A 13,903-nucleotide genomic window follows, 5' to 3' on the forward strand; every position below is an offset into this window, starting at 1 on the left:
TCTGCTGCATATGGATTCCCAAAAGAAAAATCTTTGGTTTATCCATTCAAAATTGACTCCATGTGTTTCACTCCATGTGTGAGAGTTGGCAGCTGCACTTTACTTTTGTAACACATAAATTTGATGTGTTTTGTCTGGTCTCTCGGTGACATAGTGGGCGGTGGGGCTGCTCAAACTTGCAGAAACTTTAAGATTTTAATAAGTTGTATTGAATGTTTTGTAAGTGACTGATTATTTATACTTGTATAATTGAGTTCTTTTGCTACCTACTGAAAAGTAAACTAGTTACAACTAGTCATTGGCAAAAGTGAATTTTCTTTTATCTGTCCCTCTCTTTTAGGCCCACTTTCATAATGTTCACATAGCTGTGTTACTGTAGTGTTGCAAAATAAAAACAAAACAATTTGTAACAGGCAGAAACAAATACATGTAGTTAATATGAAGTAACAACCGTGCTAACAGATCAGAGTTACCATGAATATGGAGTGATGGTGATTTAGCCTGTTTAGTTAGACATTTTAATATTGTTGTCAGTTAGCTTGGTCAGTTCAGGATTATTAATATATCCCTCTTCTAGTAAACTGGAGTTTACTCAGGTATCGTTTACACGACATTTTCAAGGAGGGATGCACAATGACATCAGCACAACATCAGTATTTGCCAATAAACACCAAAAACTTCAATCTCAATTTCGGCATGAAATTCGGATGATAATATCGGTTTTGCTTTGTTTTGTTTTGTTTATTCTGGCACAGCCAGCCATGAGTACGCCATGTGCCCACGAGGCTGTGAGTGTTAAAAAAAGAGATATGTCATCACATGATGACGTGGGGTATGTCCACAGGGGTGTTTTTCTTGCACACTTTAACACTTTTGTACGGGATTGGGCAACACATAGCGTCTATCTACGCACTGCTCTCGCAACCAAGACCACTGTGTGCTGCCACACACTCCAGCTTGCTGTTAATGATATATGATATACTTTAATCATGTTTACCTTATAGCATCGCTGGTGTGTGAGGCCTGAAACTTTCAGCATGTAGCATAGTTTGGAGTTACAGGCTGCATCTGATTGGACAAACACGTCATCTTGGTCTGCTGCTGGAGTTCAAACCAAACCAAGATGGCGGCTTGATCAAAAACATTTTCTTTCATTACTAAAACAGTTCAGCAAAATCTATTTGTGTGATAACTAAGCCGTGCAGTTTCTGAATCTGTTCTGGTTTCACTCCTGCCAGTTTAGACATTTTCCAATTATTTTGTGACGCATTGGACCGCTGTTCTCCAGCACTTTATTTGCATAGAGTTGGCTGGATTCAACTTTGATACATGGGCTCTTCAAATATTGATGTGTAAATGGACCCTAAGTTTGTAACCATTGAGCCAAAAGCTTAGGCTAATACTAAAGCTAAGGGTTAACCACAACTAACCCTAACCAATAATTGTAACTTTATTCCCAGCATCATTAAAGTATAATGTTGTCTTACAGTAAGTTGTTCTTAAATGAAGAGATTCGTTAAAAAGCTGTATTCCTGCTTGCAAAACTCCTGCTACATTTAAGTAACATTTAAGTAAAAGTACATCTCCATAGATTAACATATAATCCTTTTAAAATGTCTTCTGCTATTTATGCTGTTAAATTTATGGCGCTACATGAAAGCCACTGAGGAAAACAATGGCTAGGAGTCATTGTAAAATCTGTGTTTAAACTTGATGGTAAATATGCAGCTGAAGGGCGTCAACCCCACCAACAAAGTCTACAGCGAATTAATTTTATGTCCAGTTCTGCTTTCAATAGGGTCAACATTGCATACACAACATTTACAGGAATGTTTTTAATGTGTGTAGAACACACACAAATCGATTTCAGCTGCGCTTGAGGTCATCCGGGAAAAATGGCACTTGTTCTGCCAAATAGGATTTCCTCGGTTTTTTTTCCCAGTCCTACATCTCATGTACTCTCTCTCTTCCTTCCGCTTTCAATCTTTCCTGTTGTCACCACTTCCCAGAGCGTGCTCAGCAAGCAGAGATTAGAAACTCCTGCATTGGCTATTGTCCTGCGGCTCATCAAAAGCCAGAGCGCGAGCTGCTGAAACATTCGATAGTCATAATGAAAGAGACGAAGCCATCGCCGAAGATTCCTGGAGGTTAAACACTCATCACATTTCAACAGGACCACCTCCCGCAATCCTAATCAACTGTCGTGACTCTTCGTCGCGCTGGTAAATAAAGAAGAGCCGGTGGGCTAAACAGACTGGAAGCATGAACGAAATGAGGAAGGGAGCATAGTGAAATCTGAGCGTTGACCTTGAACATCCGCTTGCTTAAAAAAAGAAACAGACCTTCATTTAAGGAAGACAGGATTTTCTCAAACATAAAAAAAGAGAGATGCTAATTGCCATGAGTGAAACCCGTAAAAAAGGTTTTATGGGTCAAAGTAATTCTGTCCGCAGCGGGAAGGCAAAAAGAATGAATTCTTTGTTGAGGGCATACAGTGTATGAATCTATTTTATTTGTGCCTGTCCTCTTTCCTCGGGCCATGCAGAGAGCAAAGCAGATGCAGATGGTTTGTTTCAGGAAACCACGGGCCCAAAAGGGATCCCTCTCTGCTGTGCATTTAGTATACAAACTACAAAGGCAGGCTGTGGTCAGCACACCCTTGTGAAAGGGGCTAAAATAGTGTCAGCAGGATGTCCAACAGACTGCAAGCAAGCAGTGGAGGGAGCAGAGTCTGGACCTACGTGTGAAGGAGTGAGGAGTGCAGCCTCTTCTGTAATAAATAGGAATAACAGTGTTAAATATTAGAAGTTGGGGTTTTTTTTACTGCAAAAAAGTTGTTTGGTGTCAGAACAGTCGCATGTTTGAGATCACAAAGCGTTCCACAAATGAAAACACTGCCTGGTCTTTTTGAATTGGCTCTCACACGGTGTGACCCGCTGCACATGTGCATCACCGTTCCTCGCGTCTGCCAGGCTCGCATGTCCCGACTTGGCTCATACGACTCACTTGGGACGGTGCCATGCGCGTTTTTCTACGGTCTGGAAAAGCTTTTCAGATATAATAATAACAGCGACAGTCGATGCGATCTACCAGAAACAGTTGTCTTTTCAGATGACAAAACCTCAGCCTGTCAAGTTAATAAATATGGAATTCATTTTGTGTGAATCTGCACAAAATTAAGAACCCATTGTTTAAAAAAAATTCTATTGAATTTCATAGCATGTTTTCATCTTTGAAATTCCTGCCTGTGTTTGTCCAAGTGGAAGCTTGACAGGCAGGGCAAGGTCTGACTGGGTCTCAGGAAAAATGTACTTAATATGCAAGTCATTAAAATTCAGTTCTTGATTTCAGTTAATACTGATTTATAGTGGCTACTTCAGTATTACTAGTTATGATGTTGATGTGTTGTATTCTGTCCTGTTTTGTGTACTGTGCTTGCCCCATGTCTAATTGCCTCATGGTAACTGTTGTTTTTGAGGTGTCAAAATGATGTGTCAAAATGTCAAAAAGACAGAAAACTTCCATTGCATTTGTAGGGTCTGTTTAGACAGAGTGGAAAATTCAACTTTATGAAAGTGGCTCCAATTCCGTCTCCATGGAAACAGGGAAAAATGCAACTTTTTGCAAAAATACTGCAACGACTACATACCATACCATATAATAAACAGTTCTTCTGCACATGTGTGAGTTGATGGACAATAATACCAATGTCTGCCTCCCAGTCCATATTCTCCTTGGTAGTTTTATAGTTGAGTGTCACCTGGAATAGCAATCCAACTTAAGTCTGTCCATATGAATGTCTGTGAATGCGCCATTGTTAATATTTAGATTGTATCAAGCGTGGCACTCCCACTGTTTCCACTGCAAACGACAAAATCTCCCCAATGTAATTAATATAATAAACCTCGAACATACCTTTTAAACAAAAACAGAGTAAATGACATCAAACAGAACTTTCTATCCAAAGTTGATTTACATAACAATCTATGAGTTACATTTTGAATCCTATCTAAAAAGAATATTCTTAAAAGAATATGAAAATGTTGTCTGAAAGAAGCCACTTCATTGACATGAAGCCAGTTCATCTCACAGTAAACTGGCTCTTATCAATAAGCGGCCCCTCTCAACATATGGTTTTATGGATTTTTGTTTTTTTCCTCCACTATGCCTTTGTTCTTGCACTTACTTCTTAGTATTTCACTGTGTAGGCCCAAAATGATTTCTCCTTTTGTCAAGATCCAGAGCTTTTTCTTTTCAATGTGTGCAAAGTTGTGCAAAGCCAGCTGTGCATTGGCCGGACTCGCCATTCCTGGCTGATTAGAAACTACTGTCTTTCACCGCCATCCACTGATTGTTGTGTGATCTGCTCTGGTTTACACTTTCATCATAATATCGTATTTATTTCTTTCACAATATTTATGCATTCCTCATAAAAGCCGTTGGACCTGAACAGACTAATGTTAAAAACAGAGCGCCACTCCTCCCACACAGGCAATAACGCTGCAGCTCGGCCTCTTAAGACTCCAACACAGTCACTTAACTCTTTCGCATTGTCTTTGTGTCAAAAGTTGCATTCCTGTAATATTAAAACATTCTTGTAAAGATATTTTCCAAGGCATGATTAAGATTAGGGTGCCACAATAAGAGGGATGTGAAGAATTTTTCCTATAATTTGGCTCGCACATGAAAACACTCGGAGCCTTCAAAATATCACACGCGATGCTGACTGCTTATTTTTCGAGCAATTTCTTGACATAATAAACTTCTTGCAGCTTTAATTTACTTGTGACGATCGTTTCATGGATCAGATGTGGCTATTTCACCCAGTGAGTAAGACGTTCAATTTCTCACATCGGGCCTATCAGCCTCACAATGTCTGGATTTGATTTTACCTTACGAGACCACTGACCTCTCTTACTAAACTAAAAAAACATGAGAAATCTTGCAATAGTGCAGCGACTCAGGTTGAATTACACTCCCAGCATTTGACCAGAGGTGAAACCCAGAATTAAAGTCCCCCCGGAGGATCAAATAAGGTGAGAACAAACCAAACTAGTGTGAGGTGATGTGACTTCAGCTTTGGGACGCCAATGTGTAAAGCAGATTGGAACTGAACCTCTCGGTGACCCAAGTGGGAGTAAATGTGAAAAACATGGCAGAAGGAGCAGAGCGGAGCAAATGCTGATCTCCTCGCTCTGCCCTTCTTCCATTGTGTATCTTCAGGCAGGTTTAGAAAGAATCCCCGTGGTTCTATTAGATATTTTAATTTCGATTCGGGTTGACCTATAGGAAATCATTGTTGAAAAAAAATCTAAATGCAAAGCTTCTGCAGGACAAACCAGCAACTTTATAGTGTTCCAATAAGTTCTACAACCTTACAACAGCACAGTCCTGACTTCTGTAACCAATTTCCTTCATAGACTGTCGTTCTTACTTTTGTATCTTACTGAGGAATGACTATTTCCTTGGAATGTAATCTAAAGGAATCCTGGCCATCTGACGAGGGATATTTCCTGTATCTCTAGAGACATCCATTCCTAAACAGAAATGCATACAAAAGAACCCATACAGTGTCCACTGAAAAGACTGAGCATGACATATATTCCTCATATCACAACAGTGTTTCCCGATCTTACCTCTGGCAGCGGAAACACAAACACATCTCGGTACAAAGAAGAAAGAGCTCAAATGTGAATTGTTCTCCAAGTTTGAGCTAAATCCTGTCTTTGCTGCATACACACATAACAAAAATGGCCTCAAAAATTAAGAAATGCTGCTGGATTGACTTGGTTGAATTGTGATTCTCAAGGAATTACTCAGCAAAAAGCTTTTGTAATTAAATAAAATAACTTCTTTTGAAATCAGACCACATATGGATCAGATTCAACTTTTTAGCTTCAAAATGCTATTATAAATAAAAATGTTTTCATAACAGCCTATCTGGTGATCTGTTAAATAAAATGAAATATCGATCCATCCATTCTTTTATCAAAGCTATGTCCACAAGGAGCTGGAGCTTGTCTAAGGTATCAAATTATATGAAATCAATATTCATACTTATTAAGTTAGTCATTGAAGACGAATATGAACATCACATAATCGCTATCAGACAAACAAAATACCTTTTGGAGTCTCGAATGTTCCTGTCACTCCACCTAAAAGTAAAGCTGCATGTTATAAGTATATAACTTGAATTGGAAATCATGTGTTGCTGTGCACATGTGTGTTTGTGGGCCCATCTATATGTGGCATTAACATGCGTTTCAGGTGATCCGATCAAAAGTGGCAAACCCTGAAGACAAGTGCGAACAACTGTGAACAAGTGAATAGACCTATGCACCTGACCACATGGGCCTTGTAGCATGAACAGCATGTGTCAGGACAGTGGCGTCACAGGAAAATAGGTCCCACATAATACGTAAACATCACCAGGGTGTGCAATGTTTTCATTTCAGAGAATGTGCCGGTCTGAGATACACAGTCTTTCAAACTTTCAAACTTTCCAAAGAAACAATGGGGGGAAAAAATGGACATCCATGCCCGGGGGTCTGACACAGTGACTTACAGCAGCCTGGGCAGAGGATACCGTCCTGGATGACTCGTATCGCAAGTGACGTAGAAGTAGTAACACAATCTTATGTCAAATGGTGAGCCCAAAACGCATGATAGGGACAAATGTAAATGGTCTGCATCAGGGCTCACTGCATACGATCTGATCACCCAAAACAGGTGTTAACGCTAGGTCTGAACGAGTCTATTTCATTCCAAAAACAAACATCCACTAGTGGCTTGGCTTGCTAACTACATCATTTTCAGCATTTGTGCCGTTTCCGTGTAAATGGACATGGTTTTCAAAACATTACTGTGTAAAAGCTAAACTTTTCAGAAACTAAAATGTAAAAACAATTGTGTATTCACTTGAAACGTTATGGCAAAGACAGATGAATTATCTGTCCGTGCACAGATTGTATTTCTGTTTGAGAGAAGTCTGAAATATTTAGAGGTGACTCACGCGATGAAGTGAAAAACAAAGAGCCAATACAAAGTCAAATGACTCACTTCTGGCTTTCTTCAAAGCGTAAATAACACCTTCCACTTGAAAGGCCTTGCTTGATTGTTGTGTATTCTACACCATATTGTATTATTTACAGAGTTGCATCAGTGTCCATGTGGTCTCACCATGATGTGAAAAATGGCTCATTTGTTACCAGTTCTCGGAGCTGGAATCATAAACTATACTATTTTCCTTTTTCACATATAAAAACCTCTCCATTACTAAATAAAATGCAATATAACTGTCAAATTGTCTTTGTACAAATAATTCTGTTGCACTTTCATGTGATTATGAGCTTGTTTTAGTTGTGTGCTCCAGTGTTTGTGTGCATTCTGTCAGTCAAAGTCCTCATCGCCTTAGTTTGGTGCCATTCAGCCTGCTGTGTTAAATCCATAATACGATTACTGACTTATAAAATCTGATTTTGGCAACAAATCATGTCTTTGTTAAGTGATCTTCTTAAGTGGACAGATTGGATTAAGACTGACAATAAACTTTAATCTGCAAATATGACTCTTGGTTCGGCTGTTAGGATCAGTGCTGGATCATTTGCCTCCGCGCAACTTCTGTCACGTCTCTATTCCCTCTGTCCCAGGCGGCCAACGACACATTACTGTCAGAGCTCGAAGACTTTTTTCAACACAGAATGGCACAAAATGTACAGTCACTCAAGTCTCTTCTGCAGGCAGAGCCTCCCTGCTCACATCCAGCTGGGTCCTGGTGCTCGTCGCTGTGTGCCTGTCAGCTATAGTGAGGCCGCCGCCTCCTCTCGGTCCCACATGACCCACTTACACAGTGGCCCTGCCAGCGGGACCTGGGCCAACCTATTCTACAAGCTCTGACAGCCACAAAATAGAGTCTTTGACCCAGAACACTAAACTATATCCAATATGACAAAGGAGTCGATGAAGCAGAGGGGAAACAGATCTTACAGTGACGTGCAGGTTGAAGGAGTAAAGATCCCCAGGTCAGCAGCTTAAAACTGCATGCATGCAGTTTTCACTCCGAGTGTGAACAAATAGTTTACTTTACGCATAATGCACAACGATATAGGCACGCTTTCATTCGCGCTGGAAATTCTTGTTAACATTTGGTGAGACGCCCACGTGTTTTGAATTACCATACAGGTTCCCACATGTGAGTGAGCCTACACAACGCGTCTCCTTAAACATGTGCGGCTGTCTCTGTGTGAAACAGATGGAGACGGCAAAGAAAAACCCAGAGAAAAGTTGGAATTTAAAGAACTGTGTGTTTTCAGTACTGCTAATCTTACTCCTCTCATTACAGCGCCTCTTCTGCTCTGCAGTTCGGCCTGCCACTCCAGCTGTGCCGTGTCCATGCAAGAAGTCAGGTGTTTAAAGCCTGTCACGATACAGCCCCCCCCCCCCCCCCCCCACCACCACCACCACCACCAATTTTTTTTCTAGCTTATCATGCAGCTGAGTATGATGAGGTCATCATGCTGTCCTTTTGTGAAGCTTGGGATGCAAGTGCATTGAGGCCGTGTGTGTGTGTGTGTGTGTGTGTCTGTGTCTGTGTCTGTGTGTGAATACATTGGCGCAAATGGATGATGTCACAACTCTGGGAAACTTGATTATGACCACAGAATATCCTGGTGAGACATTTTGGTTGCACACCTTTGCACTGCAGGGACTGCTGCAGCCTGCCAGCGCCCTTTGAACTTCGCCAGCTGCAGACATTGCCCTTTCGCCAAATGCACTAAACATAATCATGTTATGAAAGAAGGCATTTCCTTCTACAAAGCTTTCGAAAAGGCAGAATGAGTCAGTTAGCCCTCTCCTCTGTAAACAGAGGAATTCGTGGAAGCAATGAGAGCTTTTTGGAATTCAGAGGGCCACTGAGTTTGCGTCTTGTGTGTGTGTGTGTGTGTGTGTGTGTGTGTGTGTGTGTGTGTGTGTGTGTGTGTGTGTGTGTGTGTGTGTGTGTGTGTGTGTGTGTGTGTGTGTGTGTGTGTGATGTCACACTGGTGCCCGGGCTACACTGCAATATACCTCTGATGACTTCCTCCTCCTCTCTCTGGTCGTTAGTGATTAATTCAGTCTCTGGCATGAAGTCTATTGTTGCCATTCCACAGAGAACTAGAGAATCTGGGAAGCATTCTGGTTTTGGAGGGACCCGCTGACAGCTGCTGTACGACTTGGGCAGAGTCCAGGCTCCTATCTTGTGGTCTGTGAAAGCTCCTCCAAAGCATTAATTGCACTTCAGATGCTGAGTGCTGTTTTCACTCAGATCTCACCCAACATAAACTTGCTGAAGACCGTCCTAAAAAGCTCATTTACGGATTTACAGAGTCACTCCCCTCCCTTGTTTCCCTGGTAAAACACAGAGCGCCTGCTGTCTGCTCGGCCAATTAACAGTGCGAGGGCATGTGACACAGCTGAAACATGTGTACCCATCTTTATGTGTGCTGTGTGTGGTTGTCCATGTATGCCTGCAGGCCGAGGGAGCCATGTGTCTCCGTGTCTCAGCATGTTTATCAAATTTCAGCTGTAAATGCGAGCGGTCCCATACTGAATAAATAAATGTGCAGACACAGAAATCAAACTTCTTGGGAAGGATTCACTGCAGGACCAGCTTGTTGTAATAACTCACATTATGCTCTGGCAACAGATATGGACGCCTCCTCAGAGTTAGGTTACAAAATAATCCCGATCAGCATATCCTTTCAGCTTGTGCTGTGCAGAACAAATGCTCGTCGGAAGCAATTATTGGAGAAAAGGTTTTCCATTTCAGTAATCAGAAACTTCAAAAGCGACTTTCCAGTGCTTTTACATGCCGAGGTGTCTCCAACCAGAGAGTAGAACACAAAACCAGACTCACAACCGCAGATTCTGTTACTTTTTCCCAAACTTGAAAGAAGAGTGTCCAGATATCCCTGCAGTACAAATCATGTAAAATTATAGCTTCATTACAGCTATTTGTTTACCTTGTTAAAACTAGAAGTTATTTACTAGTTATCTCAAATAAAAGTAAGTACTAACTAGCTGAAAGTAATTCCTGCTTTAGTTAGGCCCCGATGATACAACAATGTATCAAGTGAAAAAAAATAAATCATAGTTTTTACGTTTTGGTTTTGCATTTACATGGCAATGTTTTGAAAACAATCTGTTTACACAAAAAATGTCAGAAACGTTTACAATGATGTAGTTAGCACATTTGGCCACTATGAGTGCTGTTGTTTGCTTTTGTAATGAAACCACACACACACATTTGCACAGAGAACAATATGCTATAAACATTAACAATGGTAAGGATACAGAAATTTGTACAGATAGACGACTAAGTTGGATCGCTATTCCGGCGACTCTCAACTATAAAACTACCAAGTCCCAGGAGAATATAGACTGGGAGTCATGACTCTCTGGAAGCAAACATTATTGGACTCTACCCACGCATGTGCAGAAGAACTTTTTACTATGGCCTTGGTGCATTGCAGTTGCAGTCTTTCAGAAAACTTGCCAAAAGGTTGCGCTGTCCAGTGTTTCCACAGAGATTTGATCGGAGCATTTTCAATAAGTTTAATTTCCCAAGGCAATGAAGGTTTTACGTTTTCACTTGAAAACATTGTCACGTAAACTGGGGTTTAGACCTATTTTAAAAAGTGACTTACCAGTTAATTCAGTATGAATGAGGCACTATTCTCCCTGTAAACAGGAGTATAGAGGAATAGCAACAGAGCTTCTCTTCTCTCGGGAAGCTTTTGCTAATAATTCAATGCTCGGGATGGAGAGAGACAAAGAAATACCACTGAAACTTCTGTATTTATAAAAAAATATATAATCTTTATTTGAGATTGCATGATCACTTTTCCCAGGGAGCCCTGGCCGCAGCAGTTATAATTACATTTGACAAACATTAAAACATTATAAAACATTTCCATACAGCAATTACAGTAATTGTTGCTATCAGTCTATCTAACATTTACTATCAAAAAGCTGTGAATGCAGCATAAGGAACATTATTTAACTGTTCTGTATATTATTGTTCCATGATTGGCACAAACAGCAATGGATTAGTGGACATACTCTGCTCTTTCATTCGGGCTGAACTACCGTACCTTAATGTGAATAGTTAGCATGAAAATTACTAAAATTCATTAATCCAGAAGGAGAGTCCTGTGATATGTGACCTTTTCAGAAAAGTCGGCATGAGATTTGTGCACGTTATGCAAAATGCCTTAGCAAATTCAATGACATCGACAAAGAAGTGGAAATTCATGCAGAGGAAGAACTGCAATGGTCACTAATTCAGCTCCTTGAGTGGGTGCGCTATTCTGTCCCACAATCTTGATTTACTTCTACGACACTGTCCTCAGCGGTGCTTTGTTTTGATGGCTGTTTATCAGACGAGTACACAATCACAAACTCGGCTGCAGAACATGGCAAACATTAAACCTGCTTGTTAATATAGCAACTGGCAGCATGTTGATGTTAGCATTGAGCTCTAAGCCCCACTGTGCCGAGCAGCGTCACTGAGCCGCCAGCACAGCTGCTCACCACCGGCTAGAAAAATGTCCCGGTTGTCCTCTGTCAGCAGAGCAACTCGCCGCTTCAGTTCCATCTTTCTGCTGTTTTCCACTTCAGTTCGTTCAACTCTGCCCGCACATAGTCCGTCACTAACGCTACATCTCGTGTCGCATACGTGCAAGCACAACGGGCTTGGAGCGGGTAAATGCTCTGTGCATTAAAAAAAAAATACTTGCTCACTTTCCAAGCCACTGCACAGGGATTTCGCCCTGTAATGTAGATAAGTTCACTGGGCCAGGAAAAGTCTGCCGGGGCGGGGCCTGGGGCCTGAGACGGAGTAAGAGGAGATTGTGAAAGCTCAACAATTAAACTGTATCTCTTTGAAATCCCGGGCCAGGCTCAGCTACTTCATTCAAGCTTTCCGCTCCCTATTGGCCTTTTATCTGATCTGGAGGGGAAGTGGAGTTTACTCTGCTGATAGCTGCTCTGAATGATGCTGCTGCTCACCAACTCAGGAAGGGTGACTCTGATGACCTCAATGACCACCGTCCATTGAGAACACACACACACATCCGCAGCTGTTATGACTGCTCCATTGAGAAGCATGAACTCAAGATGATGATGACGATGATGATGATGATGAAATCCCTGACGATGACGGCTGTACGCTGCAGTTCTGGATGGAGAGAAGACTTTGCTCAATCAAGTGGCCATTCCTTGATAAACCTATAGTGTATGTCAGGACGAAATGGAGGGCGTCGGTGTCGACGGCACAGCTGCTCCAACAACACATTAAAGAGTAAATGATCCGATTAACACCGCTACACATGAAAGCACTGCTGCAGAAATCTGCTTTTGCTTACCTGTGACCCCGGTGCTGTAAAAACCTTTTACAGATATTTCTAGGTAATGGGGAATAATTGTGAGTGGAAGGTTGTATTTATAAAGGTTTGTGAGGTACAAAAGTTATGGGTGATACAGTAGGGACGCATTTCCTCTTTAACATCAATATAAAAAGAAAGCTCCAACCTCTTGTGCCATAGTTGGCAGAATTAGAGGATCATAACAGCTAAATGGTGGTGAATGGCACAATAAGGAGAATCGATGTGTACGATCCATTACAATTGGTGATCCCATATACAACGAGAAGAGGCACTCGGCTGAGGGCAGACCTTCGCTAAACGTCACATTTGTTTGTGGAACCGAGTTCACATCGCTAGCATGTTAGCTGTTAGGTCATATCGATGCTAACTACTAACTAGCCTGTCAGGCAGCAACATCACTGTGTGAAACACAGCTGGGCTCGCCTCCATGGCAACAGATGCTGATCTTCTTTGATCTACCCCATGAGGTGCCTCTCCCATCCGCTCTGTATGGGATGTATTTTGCAGTTTGGGGGGATTTATTCGGAAATGATTATCCGCTAACATCCCAAAATCTAATTCATTGGTCCTTGGATGATGACAAATCATCCTGTAAGATGATGATAGTGGTTTTATGGGGATGAGGGGAAAAAAGGCTATGATTCTAAAAGCTGGTGGGAAGTGCAATGATGCCTTCTCTAAAAAGATGATCGGAACCCATCCCCCTCATGACAGAAGCAACAATGCTCTTTTTTTCCAATGGTTTTTAACAGCAGTTATGCACCCCCCCCCCCCCCCCCCCCCCCCCCCTTTGTATTTAGGGACACCGCGGGAATTTCATCCAAATTCCTAATTTTTTTGTTATGCACCTGCAAGTTTAACTTATACGTGGCAAGGTGATGCATGTTGATTGCACGCAACAAATGAGCTATAAAGGCATGTGCCAGCTGCTAGCATTTATCACCATAAGGTCATGTGGGGTGGGAACCATGAGCCTGCAGCGGTGGTACTGTGACATGAGTGAAAACACAGAGGACACCAGTGTTCCCCTGCACAGATAAAAGATCTATTGCCATTATGCTATTATTACAGATGCTGATGTAAAAGTTAACTAAACATACTATATAATGAATACTTTTTTTTAGATATACATTGCTTTACACCTTTTCCTGTTGGTGACTTGAGCAAGATCCAATTTGATGGCACACTTCATGATGAAATACATCTGTTCACTGTCAAGCTTGGATCTTTCCACAAGGAAAATGGGAAAATCCAGTAGACGGACTTTGTGGATCTGGTGTGCCGAGTTACTCGCAACAAAAAAAATACCTAGAATGTCAAGTATTAGTTTTGAGTAAGTGTCTATAATATCAACTTTACAAGCATAATTTCATTAATGTTTTGGCTTCTTTAGATCAGGTGACTTTTGTGTTTTGTTGTCAATAGCCTGTAGATTTCTGTTGGCCTGCCTTGTTGACTGACACTGACACCACTTCATG

The sequence above is a fragment of the Blennius ocellaris genome (assembly GCF_963422515.1).
Source record: "Blennius ocellaris genome assembly, chromosome: 4".
Taxonomy (NCBI): domain Eukaryota; kingdom Metazoa; phylum Chordata; class Actinopteri; order Blenniiformes; family Blenniidae; genus Blennius; species Blennius ocellaris.